Here is a 17,464-nt window from a genome sequence, read left to right on the forward strand (position 1 = left end):
CTCTTGCTGTATACATGAACATTCTCCTTCCCTAATGGAAATCCTAGTATTGTTCTTCCTACCCCTTTTGGGAGTCTTTCTCTAAAATGGGGTGGTTTCTTTTCACACATGTGCAAGTCAGCAGTGATGAGACTTTTTTGTATATTTTTGGAGACCCATCTCTAGGCAGTTTCCTTCCCTTTGGTACACTGTATCACAAACAACTTTTTTAACCTTTCTTACTTTTTGACCAAGAATTCTTAACCCATAAAATTCTCCAAACTCTGTCTGGGCTCCCCTTCCTATGCTGTGCCTTATAAATGGCCTTCCAGTCAACCAGCTGTTGCAATTTTAGGGCTCGTCTTCAAGTGTTTTCTTGTTTTCAGGAACCATAGTTCTGAACCACTTTGGTCTATTATTTTGATCTAATAGCTGTTGTCTTATGTAATTTATCTAGTTTCCCAGTTGTTTAAGACAAGAAGAAAATATAGTTGTATACTCCTATCTTGGCCATAAGTAGAAGTTTCTATAATTTGGCCTTAAATAAGGTTGAATGAAAGATGAGCCACTAATGTCTAAGTACTTAATAAATACTTGCTAATAAATTAATGGATGAAAGAATGAATGCCATTTTATTTGGATTCTCTGATGACAGTAACTTAGTTTTCAAGTGTCCCAATATTAGCCCTCAAACTGATGAATTTTTATCTTGGTTGACACACTTACAACTCAGACCTTCAGTCTTAGCTATCAAGCTTAATAAACGCTATGCTTCTAAAATATGTGGCAAATAGAGTACAACATCATGGTTTAATAGTGTAAGAGAAAGTGCAAGAACTAGAATATAGGAGATCTTGGTACCCATTCAAATTAGTGGTATCCTAAGTATACTGATAAGTATTACCCTTTAATTTTCAGTAGATGTTGTTACATGTAAAATATTAAATATATCAGTTTACACTTGTACCACGTTAAATGCAAGTATCTCCTTCAACAACATGGTTAACTTTCTGTGGTGTTCTCTCCATCTACTCAGAGGATAAAATACCAGCAGCGCTAGATTTCATGTAAAATTATTCACAACCTGGCTTTGGCTGCTTTTCTATCCTTTTCTACTATCACTTATACAAATCTGCATTTCTTAAATATATTTTCACCTTATTCTGCAATCAAATTCTATCTTCCTATAAGGTTTCACAAACTTCTTACTAGCCTGGAAACCTCTTTAAGATATAGGCGTTATATTAATAAGAAAAGTCTAGTAAATAGGTGACTGATACGATAGGAATTCTTGCATCTATATTTCTATTTGAATTTATTCAGAGTCTTTGTCAATGTCTATATCAAGTGCGTAAAACAAGTGTAAAAATGTTACCAAATGGAAAATGATTATTTTTTAATTTAAGGAAATAATCTGAGTTCAATAATAGATGATTGCATCTAATGTTAGTGGAATCATGCAAAGAAAAGGCAGGAAGGGGAAAATCAATCAGAAGGGCATTTGAAGCAGCAGAAATAGCAGATTTAAAAGCATGGAGGTATTAGTGTTTCTAATAGTAAACACTTTAAAATGGTCAGTGTTTGGAAACTTGAATGAGATGAAACTAAGGAACAAAAAGAGCTGAACTTGATGGGCATTGTATTTCATGCAGAATTTTGTATTTATTCTGTTTATATGACTGCCATTGAAATTCACTTATTCTATAAAAGGTATATATCTTTAAACCCTCAATTATAAGGAACCATAAGTACTATAACACACCCTAAAGAGCATGAAATAACATGATAGATAAAAACACAGCAACTTGTAGTTGTAGATATCCTTTCCAAAATATAGACAGATCTTCACTGATACTTTATGAAGCAAGACTCTACACATGAAAATTGAGGAAATATGTCCAACGTATAGCTATAAACACATTATGTTTTTATAATTATAGCTAGTTTTCATTTTAAGCCTAGCAATTAACTCAAATGAAATTCAAGCATGTTTGACTTTTGTGAATTGTATACTACAAAAATTCCGCATGCACCCTTTAAAGTCAAGTGTATACTGATTGTATTTTAGAAAACCAGTCAAGTGTTTATGATTGAGAGGTTGGCACATTAAGAAAATGATGAGACATCTAAAAATTTAACCAAAAATTTACCTACATTTAAATTATGAAATGAGGGAGTTCCTGTCATGGATCATGGTTAACGAACCTGACGAGTATCCAGGAGAACGTGGGTTCGATCCCTGGCCTTGCTCAGTGGGTTAAGGATCCACCGTTGCCTTGAGTTGTGCTGTAGGTCACAAATATGCCTTGGATCTGGCATTGCTGTGGCTGTGGCATAGGCTAGCAGCTACAGCTCTGATTTGACCCCTACTGCCATATGCTGTGAGTACGGCCCTAAAAAGATAACAACAGCAAAAAAAGAAATGAATTTGAACACTCATAATCTAGAAGCCCATTGAAATCATGGGATTTAATAAGCCAAAATAATCTTGGAACAGAGATTTTTAGTGCAAAATGAGACTCAGATTATCCCTAAAAGTCTTGGGAAAATCACATGGAATAAATATAAAGGCCTAAAATAGGATACACATAAGAATAGCTGAAAAAAAAGTGCTAAACTGAAGAAACAGTGTTTATTAGAGACAAATGACACTTCTCTAAGTGATTTTTTTTGCGTTCTGATGTTTTAGAAACCAATTTTATGACTCAAAATGAACACTAAATTATTGTTACTTGCACATATCATTTCATACTTTTTCATAGCACTTAACATAGTGTCCAATATATTCTAGGATGTCATTACATTATTATCTTGATATAGTTTTGCATTTTTTAAATTTATCCTAGAATATTATCACAATGTATTTACATGATTGAAAAATAGGAATACACACATTTAATTGACCAAAATACTATTCAAATCCACTAACTATACTTAGTACACATTTAAATGCATTAACTTAGTAGAATAATTTCCCAAGTTAATCTACATTGCACCAGTAACTCCTGATTCCCAGAGCAATGAAGTCTGACATAATCCAAGGTCCTCATTCCAAAGATAATGGTATGAATCCGATAATAGTTGATCAAGTGGTTGCAAGAATACCACCTAATTTGATTTGAGTACCAAGGTCTCTTTCTAGTTCTTGCTCTTTCTCTTACACTATTAAACCGTGATGTTGTACTATATTTGCACATATTTTAGAAGCATAGCATTTATTCAGCTTGATAACTGAGATTGAGGGTCTGAGTTCTAAGTGTATCAACCAAGATAAAAATTCATCAGTTTGAGTGCTGGTATTGGGACACTTGCAAACTAAGTTGCTGTCATCAGAGAATCCAAATAAAATGGCATTCATTCTTTCATCCATTAATTTATTAGCAAGTATTTATTAAGTAGCTACTATCTATGAGATATTATTCTAAGAACTGCTGATACAACTGTTAATAAAACCCCTACCCTCGCTGAGATAGACAGGATAAGATAGACATCAAACATACAATAGTTTATTAGATGGTAATAAGTGCTATAGAAAAAAAAAACAAAAACAGACCTGAAAAATGGGACAGGGAACATAAGAATGATTTTTATATAGTTTTAATTAAGGAGGTCAGTAAAAGCTTCACTGAAAAGTTCATATTTAAATAAAGACTAGAATTCGGTGAGTAAGTAATCCATGTAGTTATCTGGGAGAGGAGTGTTCTAAAGAGAATATTAAGAGCACACGCCTTGAAGTGGGAATGATTTTGTAAGAAACAAGAGCAACTTGGATGTAGTAGACCAAGTGAGGGGAAAAGATGTAGGAAATGGGGTCGGAGGTAAGAAGGAGCCAGACCCTTCAGGGCTGCCTTCAGGGCTTCTACACCAGCTTTTGACTCTGACTTTTCTCTGGATGGGACTGGAATGCTTTGGAGGGTTTTATGAAGAGAGTTGATAGGGTCTGATGGACATTTTAATAGTATCATCCTACCTGTGCTGTACTGAAACTAGATTTAAGAGAGTAAGAGTCAAAAAAGGAGAACAATTAATAGATAATGTTATAACCCTTCCTGCCCAACTGCACAGTGAAGGATGAGAGTCCTACAGATAACCAGAGAAAGTGGTAAGATGTATTTGGATTGGGGCTTTTGAGTTCTATAAATATTCTTATATACTACTTTCTGTAACAAAAAGAACTTGCACATTTAAAAACAATAACATCTGAAAATATATAAGGTCACATTGCTTACTGATTACATTAATGCAGGCAAATTTTAAATATTTTCAATGTAAATGTACGCTTATATGCATATTATAAGTTAACTGCAAAATAAAATGTCATATCATTGATTTATGTATCCAAAGATATCATATGAGTATATTTTTAAATTAGCAACTTAATATTTCAAATATACTTTTCTTAATTACTCAGAATTATTTCTTTTATTTTTGGTTTAGTATGCAGAGTAAGCACTTCATTCAGAATGAAAACACAGTAAACTCCTTTGTGTACATTTTAATAAACCTATATAAAATGAGGAATGGTAACTGAAAAATGACTTTTTCCGACAAATAAAAATCATTTTGAAGTTCCCTTTGTGGCTCAATGGGTTAAGAACCATGAGGATACAGATTTGATTTGTGGCCTCACTCAGATGATCTGACATTCCTGCAAGCTGCAGCGTAGGTTGCAAATGTAGCTCAGATCTGGTGTTGCTGTGGCCGTAGCATAAGCTGGCAGCTGAAGCTCCAGTTCAACCTTGTGCTTCCGTATTTTGCAGGTGTGGCCCTAAGAAAAAAAAAATTCATTTTCTTTAATAAAATGATATTCTGAATCACTGAGTACCAGGGCACACTAAACATAAACATGAATATTTCTGGCCCAATAACTCCAAAAGAGAATTTAGAAATTTTACTTTAATGGATGATGTATTCCTTACTACTGTGACAGCTAAAACAAGGCCAGGTCTTCAGATCAATGCAATTTGTTCTGGGTCTCCTATTTAACAGTAGTCTGGACTTGCATCCTCAGTAACAGAAAAAACCATCAAACAAACCAACAGACAAAAGCACATTTTCATCCCAGTTTGCATTCATAATTTTTTAAAAATACTATTATATCCAGTTAATCATTCTGTCTCTGAATGTTTCTTGCCAGGCTGAATCTGACATCTGGCTCAGGATGCTATGGTATTTTAAACATGTCCAAAAATATTCAGAAGTGGCCTGTTACAATTTAAAACTTTAGCACAGGACTTGCCATGAGGAATTTTAATTCACCTAGATTCTAGAGAGAATAAAAGAGATGACTCAAAGAATGCTGGTTTATGTTATCATAGATCTAAGACCGTGGTTAAGCTTCTAGAAAATTCAGGATTACCCACTTTGGGGCCTATGGTCAATCTGAATGGCCAAAGGAGCCAATGGACTGATATACAGTAGAAAGTAATGAACTTAAAACATGTTAATGAGAGAGGCTTGGTAAGTGAATTTTTTTTTTTTTAAAGTCAGGAATGAGAATGACTGATACGATACCATGACTACCTGTATCTCTACAAATTGTTGGTGTTATGCAAGTAATTTATCCTCTCAAAAGGAGAGGTTTTATTATAGAAATCCTTTATTAATTGCATCACATGTACTAAAATGCATACCTAAAGTCATAGGCAATTTATTAGTAAAAGTTTGGTTTTTGCATTTATCTTAAGTGCTAAAATATTAACCTATAGATTTCATTCATCTTGTCACTTCCCTCTTATCTTCCTGTATTTAATAATAACTATGTTTCTTTCTATGCTATTAAGTATCTTGTTTTCTTGCCTTAACCAACCATCTCTTTATCCTGCAAATCTAGTTATCATTTACTTGAAAGGAAAGATAGAAATTCAAAAGATAACATTCATCCAGCTTGTTATCAGAAGTTGATTCTAGTTAGTTATTAGAAATTTTTCAGAGAAATCTGAAACCAGAGAAATTGAACATTTATATTCATGTCCATTGTAGAATAATTTCAAATAAAATTAATAAAGAAATAAGTATTCTGTATCTGCTCATTTTGACCCTAGTTTGTTTTAAGAGGAAATAATAGCTGCTTAAATGCTGTTAGGTCATTGAGTACACCAAAAACAGAGGTCATTGGAGAGCAAATAATGATTCATTTTTAGATCAAGTTTCTAACACTAGGGAAAGTTCCAAGAAGTATTTCATTTTTAAATGAATTCCTTCCACTTGGAGACAAAGGTCAGCAAGCTAGCATTAGTTAAAGAGGTCTCAGATGCATCAAAGTCACCCACAGCAGTGTCTCTCTAATCCTAGATGTGTCCCCAAAGGCAGCAGCCAAAGCAGAAAATAGAGATTTGTTAAAGATGCTAATAATAAGGGCTGTGATCTGCAAGTATCTTGCGTTTAGAGTTAGGATTAGCAGCTTTTTGTTTTCCCCACAGAAGAAAAAAAAAATTCTATTTATGGATAGTTTCCTTTTAAAGTAAGTTATATATTTGGAATTGATCAATCTATTATAAAACAACATGGCCAATTATAGTATTGCTTAGAATCCAGACATTCCACAGTATACACCAGAAACTTTATATTCTTTTAAAGTATCCAGAGTCATGATATAATAGTCAAACTAAGGCATAGATCACCTTTCAGGTGAAAATTTTTCTAAAGTGAAAGTAGTGAAAAAATTTTTCATCCTGTCTAAAACATCAGTAATCACAAGCCTGGTTTGGTATTCTCACAGAAATAAATATTGATTTCCCTAATTCATACCTTACCAATGGCAGGAAAATGCTTTTATTGCTCTGAATATTTTATTGTTTTACAATTGAAAGATTCTGTTAGCATTAGATTTTTATTGCTTCATTGTTCTTTCTTTTTTCAAAAGGGCATTTGTGTTATTTTTTGGTTATAGACAAGAGAAAAAAGTGAGGCTGAAATTAATGTTGCACTCCTCATACCATAGTTCCCTTGTCAAGTATGATTTATCTAATTATGGCCTTACTCTCATTGAATTTGCAAGAATTTAATGAAAACTAGGCTATTTTCCTATTACATTCTTTTTAGTTAATCAGACTATCAAATTATGCACATTTATGCAACAATTAATTGGAACCAGAAGCTGCTCAAAATATTTCATGTGAATGAAGTTTAAACATCCCATTCTTTACTTGACTACTGACAATTGTTATCTGGTGTTTTGTATAGGCTGATGTTGTGACTATATTTAATGTTAACAATCTTTGGACAAATTAACCAATACTGTCCAATGTGCATGGACACTGACTTGATCTATTAGGTTTTATTTTATTACGACCCTCATGTGCAAATCTGACTGAATAATTCAGAATAAATATTAAAACAGTATTGATCTAATTTACCAGACTCCAGTTAATTTACATGTCAAATGGATGAGTTTAGGAATTCATCCAATTGCAAAATGACCGAAGGAAATTATTCGAACAAAAAAATCAACATGTTGTTTTGAAAGTATTTTCTAAATCTCCGGATGAAACAACTCTAAAATAGAGACATAAAAGCTCTTCATAAAAAATATATTTATGTTATTGTTTGTCTTGCCATTCTCTCAATAAAATCATTTGAAGAATATTCAAAAAATATCCCTGGTTAAAAATGTGTTGCAGAGACCCAGTTTAGATATTTTAATAGTTAATGATTCTTGGATGGTTTCTAAGACTTTATACTAGATTCCACTCAAGAAAAAATACTGCAATATCAAGGTTTTATTATAATTTGCTTTACAAATTCTTGACAAAATTATAAAATGTGGTTAAAACTTGACTGAGACATTTTGCTAAACATATGCCAGTTTATTCATTAATAGTGTACAATTAATACAGAAATTACCTAGTTTAAGAATCACATAATCAGATTATTCTGTACCTTGAATTCATCATAGGCCCAAAATATACTTAGCTATGAATTTGACTGAACACAAGGACGGCCTTAGAGCATAGGCAGAAATGACTGGGAGAGTAGAAAATGTTAATTTTGTGCATCAATTGACCTGAAAAGGAGGGGTATAGGAGACAGGAAGAAAAAGATTATTCCACAACTTTTTTCTTTTTTTTGGAGATAGTTAGATAGATCAATATAAATAAAGATATATACACAGAGAAGCTTTGTCAGGAGATTAAAATCTCAAAATAATTGCTATACTAAGCCAGACTGAGGAGACTTGCTTATGAATATTTTTATAATTATTGTGCTATTTCAATAAAAGTATTACTAAATATGTACACTGGCAAAATCTCTCAATGATAAATTTCTTAATTAAGCATTATACACATTGAAAAGAATAATTTATTTGTAAATATAAACTATGCACAGGGATTTCTGTCTTTTTCTTATAAAAATATTCCTACTGCAAATTCATCTACAGGGCCAAAAAAAGTGATCAGTATGTCTAATGAGTTATGAATTTTGACAGCGTTTTCTTTTAATCATAGTTATTCATCAAATTATATTAACAATTGGACTTTCTCATGTTACTTTTTTCTTCATATTTTTTATTTTCTTTATTGTATATCATTATAAGTGAACATAATGAAGATAGCGGCAATGGTATTTCATGTAGTAGGCAGTGGAACACAGTCAGTTACATAAAAATAAAAGCAAACAGGTTCCCTCCTCTCCCCCACCCCAGAAAAAAATAGCATGAGTGTTGCAAAACAGGAAAAGAATGCTAATCAAATCCAAAATAAGCTGTTAGTAAAAAGCTTTGAAGACAATCATGGGAATAATTAATTTAATTTAGGGAAAGATATGTTCCCGCCAAAGAGTTTGGGATTGAAAAGTTATCTATTCAATATTACATTGTGAAGAGTGTATCATGGGAGGAACAGGAGAATTAGTGAGAAATAATTTTAGGCGCATAATGCTAGAATGATGCCTGTGTCTACTAGAATTGAGAGAAAAAAATTAGGATTATACAAGTACTGTCTACAACTACGAAATCATTTTCTTTTTTAAATTTTTCTATATAATGATTTTTATTTTTTTTTCCATTATAGCTGGTTTCCAGTGTTCTGTCAATTTTCTACTGTATAGCATGGTGACCCAGTTACACATACATGTGTACATTCTTTCATCTCACATTTTTATGCTCCATCATAAGTGAACAGACATAGTTCCTAGTGCTACACAGCAGGATCTCATTGCTAATCCATTTCAAAGGCATCTATTAACCCCAAGTTCCTATCCATCCCACTCCTTCCTCTCCCCCTTGGCAACCACAAGTATTCTCCCAGTCCATGATTTTCTTTTCTGTGGAAAGGTTCATTTATGCCATATATTAGATTCCAGATGCAAGTGATATCATATGGTATTTGTCTTTCTCTTTCTGACTTCCTTCCCTCAGTATGAGAGTCTCTTGTTCCATCCATGTTGCTGCAAATGGCATTATTTTGTTCTTTTTTATGGCTGAGTAGTATTCCATTTTCTTCATTCATTCCAGCATGGGAATAGGATAGGCATAGAATAGACATCTCTATTCCAAAAGGGATTTTCTATTCCATTGGTCTGAGCCAATCAATGATGGTAGTGTCAGTCTTGCCATATTCTGAACTACTTTCTGGGTCATTCTTCCCTTTGAAGGATAACTCATGTTTGCAGCCAGATAGCTGGATGATCCTATAGAATCCCAGAAATCTGATAGTCTTTCTTTATTTTGTTCTATCTCTGTTTTCCCTTCGGGACAAATTGGCAGTGTTTCTACTGCTATAAATTTCTCAAAAAGCTTCTTGGCTTCCCAAGCAAATCATAGGAATCTAAACCATCAGACAAGCTGTTCTCCAAAGAGCTTTCCTAAATAATCCCATCCATATTCCTGGCTTTTGCTGAGGTGGTTGATTGGATCCATGAACCACACTATAATCTCTCTAGCAAATGCGTCAGGCCATAGTTTTTGCAGTTTTTCCAAATATTCAAGTTCTGCATTGTTTTTGTTTTGTTTTTGCTCAATAATTTATTCTTCAATTTATTTCTCTCCTCTCACCTTTTACTGTAAGCAACAAGGAGAATCCAGTCATGCCTTCTATTCTTTCCTTAGAAATCTCAGCTAAATATCCAAGTTGGTTAGTTTTCAGTTTTACTTCCCACAAAGCACTGCAACAAAGTCAGGCTACGTTCTGCACTACGTCATGACAAAGATCATCTTTTCTATGGTTTCCTAAGTATAGTTCTCTATCCAGCTGAGGCTTTACCAAAAGAGTCGTTAACTCTCATATTTCTACCAACATTCTGTCCATGGTGATGTGAGTATTCTCTATGATGATATAAGCCTTCTCCATAGCTCTCCTCTTTTGTTATGGGCCTTCACCAAAATCGCCTTTTATTTCCATGTTTCTACCAAAAGTCTATTCAAGACAATCTAGATTTTTTCTAACATGCATTCCAAGACTTTTTCAGCTTCCACCTATTACCTAGTTCCAAAGCTACTTTCACAATTTTAGGTCTTTTTTAAAGCAGCACTCAAATTCCTAGTACCAAACCTGTTTTAGTTTAATAGGACTGCTGTAATGAAGTACCATAGTTTGAGTGGCTTAACTGATAGAAATTAGTTTTCTCACAATTATGGAGCCCATAAGCCCAGATTATGTTGTTGGCAGTGTTGGTAGCTTGGTGTCTTGAGACTTCTCTACATAGTGACTCTCTTCTACCTGTACCTGCACAACATCTTCCATCTGTGCAAGATTGTGTCAGAAGTCCATTATCTTATAAAGACAAGTCATAGCGCATAAAATATATATTAGTTAAAGTTCTCCAGAGATAATAAAATGTATGTGTGTATAATTGTGAATTAATACAATGTATAAAATAACTGCTTCCCCAACAGATAACATTTTACTTGTTTTAAGAGAATGAAAGAAAAGAATATGGAAAAGAATAATACTTTTGGAGTACTTGCTACTTGCTAGTCATTGTCCTGGAAACTCTACATAGACAACTTCATTTATTCCTTATAATAATCGCTTCTCGGCCTTTTGGCTAAGATCAAGTGTATTCCTTATAATAAATATGAAGATTAAATAGTTTTTTTACTTATGTTGAAGGTGGAGTGGAGTAAGTGAGCTTCAACAAAGTGGGTATATTTTTCCCAACATCAAACAGGGTGATCAAATAAAGGTGTTTTATAAATTGTTGTTGCCATTGTTATTGTGACAAATAACTCATGACTTTGATGCACTTCAGCAAAAGGTATAAGAAGGAATTAAGGTAACTCATAGAATAGAAGGAAAGGTCATAAATTTCTCCATTGAAGATGGGCATCTAAACATACAGCTAGAGTCAGGTGGCCAGAATTAACTATTGGTCTTCTAAAGACTCTACCTTTGGGGTAAAAAAAAAAATTGATCTTAACATTCCCATTCTTTCTGTCATGTAAGATTTAAAATTCTAAGTGAAAGGGGGAGTAGGTAGTCTTGTCTTCACCATGTATTCAACCAGGAGATAGAGGATGGCAGAGTACATTGAATAGCAGTCCCACCAAAACTGAATTAATGGGAGAAGTCTGGACAATCAGAACTTAATTGAAGTGCTGTTATCAAATGAAAGGGAAAAGGCATGGTTATAAAGCAGACAAAACCCATAGATATTTGTCTGCTAAACTAGTAGATGTAAAGATAAAAATCTAACCTAAGTTTGGATGAAAAGCCTGTTGGACTGTCTTTGAGTAGTAGACAACTACTAACTGCTTCCTTTCCAGTTGGCAATCAAGAATTTTGTCTACTGTTCTCCACCAAGTGCAACTATTTCCCACCATGAGGGATTTTTAGTTAAAGTATAATTTACATATGACATTCTCTTAGTTTCAAGTGTGTAACATAAAGTTTCAATAACTGTACATATCACATAAGAATCACTAAAAGTCTAGTTAATACCCAACACCATACATAGTTACACTTTTTTCTTGTTTTGAGAACCTTTAAGATTTACTCTTTTAGCAATTTTCAAACACATAATACAATATTATTATCTATAATCACTATGCTGTACATTAAATTCCTATGACATTTATTTTACAACTAGAAATTCATACTTTTTAGTTCTCTTCACCCACATAGGCGGGTTTCAATGTTTTTCAACCTCTAATCTGTTCTCCATATCTATGACTTTTGGGTCTGGGGTTTTTTCAAACTTCACATATAAGTAAGTTCATAATGGTATCTTTCTCCATCTATCCACAATCAAGATTTGACATCAAAATATATTTGAATCTTCTTGACAATAAGAATTTTAGTCTCTGCACTAAATGAGATACCAATAGTCATGTATATATTTTTGATAAGAAAACTAATAGGATAGTAAATCACTGTAAAAAGAAATTTGTTTCTGAGAATCCTCTTTATAAGAGCATTAACCTTAGTATGTCCCTAGGGAAGAATTCTGATGAAATACTTAATCACTAAGTAAATATTTCATTTGAAAAACAGTCCTCAAGATGTCATTGAAAATGAATAACACTTACAATTGTAATTTAATCACCCTGTTTTCAATGTTATTCTATCTCCATAACTTCTACTTTAGGAATCTTCTTATAACTCATAAATAGAGATCTGCCTTGACCTTACATTGTCAGTATATCTCATGAATAGAGGTTATAAGATAATGTCATTTTTATTCCAAATTTCCAGAGCCAGTATTCTTATTTCACTATTATTTCATCCATAATTTATATAAACTAGCTTATCTTGATATTTATAATATAATTCACTTATTTATAATTTATTATATTTTATAATAGTCATCAAGAAATTCAGCATGATAGGAGAAGGGATTAAGAAGAAACATTTTCTATACCACTTATATTCATTGTTTCCAGTGGTATTACAAACAACTACACTACTTTGTAACATAAAGTATTCTTGCTTCTTTCCAACTAGTATTTCTAAATCCATAACTTCATGTGTCCATATAATTGCCATTATAGCCACAGTAAATCAAGAACAATGTGAATAGATACAAGGGTGTTACTGTTATAAGTTGAACTGTGTCCCCCTGAAAAAGATGTATTGGATTTCTAGTACAGAGTACCTTGACTCTTTGAATGTAGCTTATTTGGAACTAGGATCATTGAAGATGGGATTAGTTAAGATTTGTCACACTGGAGTAGGGGAGGCACTAATAAAATATGAATGGTATCTTGGAAGAAGGTGGTCATATTAAGACACAGAGTCACACAGGGAGAATACCATATAATTATGAAGACAGAAATTAGAATTATGTAGCTATAAGCTAAGGAGCATCAAAGATTGCTAAAAAATCACCAGAAGCTAGAAAGAGGTAAGGAAGGATTCCTCTGCAAGTTTCATAGGGAGCATGGCCCTGGTAATGCCATGATTTTAGACTTCTAGTCTTCAGAACTGTGGACAATACATTTTTTTTTCTTTAAAGATACCCAGTTTGTGGTTCTTTGTAATGGCAGCCCTAGAAAACATATCTATTGTAGAAAACATCAGAGGTATTGGCCCTGGTACACAACCAGACTGACACTTTTTAAATGTGTACCTTGAAAGGCAATGCCTAGCATGAATTTTCAGATTCTCAGCCATTCATACTAATAACTGTAGAAGTTGAATACAATCTTGGTACAATGGCAATTCTCATCAAAAAGCAAAGGACACGTTGAAACAAATGTGGCACTATATACAACTTTGCATAAAACCTTTCAATTTTTTTTTGTTTGTTTTAAGATCCATTTCTAACTTCTTCTTAACTTCTTAACACAAAAAGTTATTCAACTTTTGGTTCTTTTGGCTATTCTCATTTCTTATATCTTCCTGGCCTCTCAGTGAGTTCACAAAATCCTCTTTCACTTATGGCCTGTAAACATTTTATTCTCTCTCAAATAGTTTTTCCTCTGTCTTTCCTTGGCTAATATCTGCAAAAGAAAAGTATGCAGTGACATTTGCTAAAGATGGTAAGGCATAGTTTATTCAGGAACATCATGATGAGTATAGGTACCATTATAAATGGGAATTTATTATGGTGAAAAGCGACTGGGCTTAACTTCAAACACAGAATAGGCATGTGGGAACTTGTAGCAAACGAGCAGAGTGGAGGTCAGTGGATGGAAAACTACTAAGAGGAAACAGGGATAAGGGGGTTCTTGTTAAACTGATCTAACAGGATTCTTCCTGAAGAAGGCAAGGGTGATCCGACATCACCTAGGACATGGTGGAGGATGAGGAACCTGATCAGATATGAAGGGTGGTCATATATGGAGAGTTGGAGGTTCTGGTTAAAATGATTTCACAGGGCTCTGGCTAAAACTGAGTTTTACAAGGAGCACAGATGGGCCTAGAAGGTCTAGAAACCTGACTAAAATTTGGTCAAGCAAAGAATCTTTATCATACCTATGCATAAAACAAGTCTCTGTTTGTTTGTTTCTTTCTTTCTTTATTTTCCTCAGGGAGGGCTTTTTTAGTCACTTCTGAAACTGAGCAGGGACCTGCGGGACTCCTGGGCCCAAAAGACTTTCTGTGTCCCCCAATTCTTGTATTTTAGGAAATTGGCCTCATTCAGCCTGAGTTCCAACGGGCAGACTCAGACAGTTGCTGATCAGGGAAGGAAAGGGATGCAAAGACAAGGGAGGAAGAGTCAAGCAACAGTAGTACAGCTTTGGGGCAGGATCCTGGTTCCCTCTCAAGGGATACACATAATGAAGTAGGCATCTTATACATCTAAGGGAAAAATTACATTCCTTAGGCTTCTTTCAGAAATGAACACTTTAAAACTGAACAGCTTAGAGTCCTTCCTTGTCCTTCTCCCTGGCTTAATTGCACCCTAACCACAATAATCTTTAAGCTAAAGATTAAGCACCCTGAGCACAACTGTCTATGTGTTAGAGATTATTAGCACATGATGTTTTTCAGCAACTTTCCTAGTTTGTTCTAATCTCAGATCACAATGCCCTTTTTGCAAGTACTGTTATTCTAGGCAATAACCCAGAAGACCACCATCATGATCATGCAGAGATCTCCTGACTTCAGCTTTGAAGACTAATATTCCCCCAAAGAAGGAATGCATGTTTGTCACAATCCTGATTCCTATATGAAAACCTGTTTTTCTTCTTTTTACTATAAAACTCCCCAAACTTCTTCCCAAATAGGGGGAGTCACAGTCTTTAAGACATTAGCCTGCTGTGACCCCCTTTGCCTGGCAAAGCAATAAAAGCTATCTTTTTCATCTTTACCCAAAACTCTGTCTCTGCATTTCAATTTGGCACTGGTAGACAGTGGATGCATTTCAGCAACAGTTCTTTCTCACTAACAAGACTAGATTAAGTTCTATTATTATTCTCTTGTTATATATCTCCCTTGTAAACTCTGTTCATCACACTAATAATATTCATCACATTTTTCACAACATACATGTTCCCCAGAGAAGAGGACTTTCTTTGACTTTTTCATAGCTGAAAAGTCCACTATAAAATTCTGGGCATATATTTATGTACTCAATATATACTTGTAAGTTTAATGAACACTATGGCTCTAGGAGAGATTCTTTGTATATTTTTAGGTAAATGTAAAATTCCTTAAGTAACTTTTAATAAAAAGAGAGCCATTGACCCAAAACATCAATTCTGGCACAGTAGTGTTATTGATAATACATTTCTACCTATTACTAATGGCTCAATAGAGAAATAAAATAATTTATAATTAACTTGCATTTAAATAAACAATATAGATATTATTTACATACATTTTATATCCACTTTATTTAAATTACAAAAAGTATCAAGATCAGAAATTGGGGAGAATTTTATAAGCCCTCTCTTTTATTAATTTACATATCTATATTATTTATATATGTTTAATATTAACATTTAATATGTTGCAGTATTAATACATTTGCAAAATAGACTTTTGGGGACATGAAAAGATATTTAATAGTTAGACTGTAGGCACACTTCTGATTCTCACAGTTTGCACAAACTGCTAAACATTCATTTTACAAAAATTACCCAAATTACTATTCAAGTATTTTAAATTATTGCCTATATGATGTATCTATAGAATATCTTTAAATTGTTACTTTAGTTAGGGAGCCAATATTTGTTATCGAATATTATTAGTCTTTATTCCATTTTCTTTAAATACAGCTTTTACATGGGCTAAAACATTTGTTTATTTATCTTAAACAATGTTGCCATACTTTGTATTGATTTTATAATGCTCAAAGCTGAACCCAGATAATCAACTAAATTTTAGAGTAGCAAATAACCCTCAAAACATAATCCATCTCAGGAAAACAAACAACCTGCAAACATGAACTAGAAATAAAAATTAAAAAATCAACAAACCTTTGTTTTTCTTTTATTAGAAAAAAAATAAAGAAACTGCCATTATCTTTTCTTAGGGGTTCATACAAACTTAGAAAAAAATCTAAAGATTAAATCTCAAATACATTTGTAATTCATGTGACTTAATAACGAAAAGTATATTTACTTATATAATGCCATTTTATTATAGCATTCCCACATATATTTAAAGCAAAGTTGGTGTTTAAGATAGAGTTAGATTCAACTTTTATGACTACCCAATCATGAATGTGCAGTGTTCTGACTACCACAAGTTACTTACTCTATTATTCTTAACCTTCTTATCAGACAAGGAAATATGCTCCTCTCAAAACCAATGGTATATGTTTAAGTTGGTTCTGCACATAAATGAAACACAGATATGGAATACATATTTAAATACCATATGATATCACTTATATCTGGAATCTAATATGTGACACAAATGAACCTTTCCACAGAAAAGAAAATCATGGCCTTGGAGAATAGATTTATGGTTGCCAAGGGGGAGGGAGAGGGCGTGGGATGGATGGGGAGCTTGGGGTGATAGATGCAGACTATTGCCTTTGGAATGGATTAGCAATGAGGTCCTGCTGTGTAGCATTGGGAACTATGTCTGGCCACTTATAATGGAGTCTGATAATGTGAGAAAGAAGAATGTATACATGTATGTGTAACTGGATTACCATGCTGTACAGTAGGAAAAAAAATATATTGTGTTGGGGAAATAAAAAAAAAAAAAGAAAAAGAAAAAAATAAATAGATTTTAATTAAAAAGAGCCATATGTGGGAAAACATCATTTCTGTTTTCAATAAAGTATGAAAAAAGAACCCCTCAATTTATTTAATTTCTTTAGTATCTGAGATTGAGGAAGAGCACAGTAAGATGGTAAAGAGGAAAACACACTGCACATATAGAATAATGTAGACTAAAAATTAGACTAGAAATTAGGAAAGCTTTCTTTCCATTCTAACAACTACCTAAAGTTATTTACAAATATATTTTAATTATGAGAGTCCATCAACTTTAAAAGATCCTGACATATTTTGTGTGTTAACAGAAGTTCTTACCCAGACTAAGAAGGATAAAAGTCAAACCCAATATTTTTCATATATATCAAGTTTTTTCATTCATTTTATAAATTTATTTTAACTAGTTATTTTATTCAAAACATCAGGAACATA

At 33.1% G+C, this 17,464-nt stretch overlaps 1 protein-coding gene and 1 pseudogene across 1 annotated transcript in view; both read left to right on the forward strand.

The window, feature by feature from the left end:
• The window catches only part of LOC146396057 (uncharacterized), a 601,997-nt gene that overhangs the window by 486,688 nt on the left and 97,845 nt on the right, over positions 1–17,464 (forward strand). The window lies entirely within an intron of this gene.
• Positions 10,946–11,086, forward strand: LOC146396058 (U2 spliceosomal RNA; annotated as a pseudogene).

The sequence above is a fragment of the Sus scrofa genome, chromosome 15 (genome assembly GCF_054392235.1).
Source record: "Sus scrofa isolate SSC_HxYL_T2T_F1_AM1 chromosome 15, Sscrofa_HxYL_maternal_Yorkshire_Landrace_v2.0, whole genome shotgun sequence".
Classification (NCBI taxonomy): Eukaryota; Metazoa; Chordata; class Mammalia; order Artiodactyla; family Suidae; genus Sus; species Sus scrofa.